This window comes from Anopheles moucheti (assembly GCF_943734755.1).
Source record: "Anopheles moucheti chromosome X unlocalized genomic scaffold, idAnoMoucSN_F20_07 X_unloc_2, whole genome shotgun sequence".
NCBI lineage: Eukaryota > Metazoa > Arthropoda > Insecta > Diptera > Culicidae > Anopheles > Anopheles moucheti.
The window spans coordinates 751,126-752,500 of NW_026453526.1; the positions used below are offsets into that span (position 1 = coordinate 751,126).

General features: G+C 49.7%; 1 pseudogene; it reads right to left on the reverse strand.

The window, feature by feature from the left end:
• Positions 1-647: 647 nt before the first annotated feature.
• Positions 648-1,375, reverse strand: part of LOC128307974 (uncharacterized) — a 6,024-nt pseudogene continuing 5,296 nt past the window's right edge.

Genomic DNA, 1,375 nt, shown 5'->3' on the forward strand with positions numbered 1-1,375 from the left:
AAAATGTTCTAGCAGGGGCCCTCCCATACAAAAAATTTTTATTTCTCAAATCGATCCGTGGTTTCACTTTTCATACTCTAGGGCCCATTTGCTTCAACTTTGGAAAAAATTTTCGATGATGAAAAATTTTCACCTTCGACGTCCATCGACCACTCGACCCGAACTTGGTACTTTTGTATGGAGGTACCCAAGTGGTGACTTTTTCATACAAAAATTTTTTTGCGAATACGTGTTCGTTCGCGATCATTAAGGCCATGAACCGCAAGTCCGCTGCGATAGAAATAGTGCATTGTAGTTACTCGACGAGAAAAAAAATCGGGACTTAGAAAAATTTTTGAAAGTCAAATCGTATTGACTTCCAACAACACCTGATAATAAACACACATTGCCTGTTGCACCACAGATCGCATTTGACTTAACAAATCGCCTGTTGGTACGCACATCACCATCGACTTTACCAATCGCGTTTCGCACCGCTAATCCCACTTGGCGTGGAGCCACGCACATAATGTTGCGAGGAGAGTATTAATCGGGACTTAGCGTTTTAAGCTCGCGAACACTCCACTATGGGAGTGCACGCAAGCACCAACTGTACACACACAACACAACAATCACTCTCGCGAACACTCCATTCCCAAAGTGAACGCGAGCACCAGCAAGCATGGGTCGCCTGAGAGGATCGATGCGAACGCATCTCTACAACTCGCAGCTCCCAGCCTGTAGTCCCGTCGTTTGCGGGCGGTCGAAGGTGTCGAAACTAGTTGTATCCACGGTCGACGGAAACACAGCCACCAGGGTTCCCTGTGGTAAGGTACTTCCACGTGCAGCGTGCTCCCGCCCGTTGCGGCTCAGTCTAGTGCTATAGCGGGGATGAGACGTCAGTGTGCGCGGGGCAGCACCGACGGATCTCGGAGGGTTGTTAAGCCCGCTAGCTTCCGATCACCTAATGGGTTTGAGAAGCGCTATCAGCTCGGATTGGATACGACCTTAGAGGCGTTCAGGCATAATCCAGCGGACGTAGCGTCATACCAAAGTCCGGTCGAACTAGTATTGAGCCAGTGGTCCGTACCTGTGGTTCCTCTCGTACTGCACAGGAATTCCGTTAAGATAGCGGCAAACAGCACACACCAGTAGGGTAAAACTAACCTGTCTCACGACGGTCTAAACCCAGCTCACGTTCCCTTGAAAGGGTGAACAATCCTACGCTTGGTGAATTTTGCTTCACAATGATAGGAAGAGCCGACATCGAAGGATCAAAAAGCCACGTCGCTATGAACGCTTGGCGGCCACAAGCCAGTTATCCCTGTTTATCGGCGGGTGTTCCACAGGGGTCGATCCTCGGTCCGACCCTCTGGAATACCATGTACGACGGCGT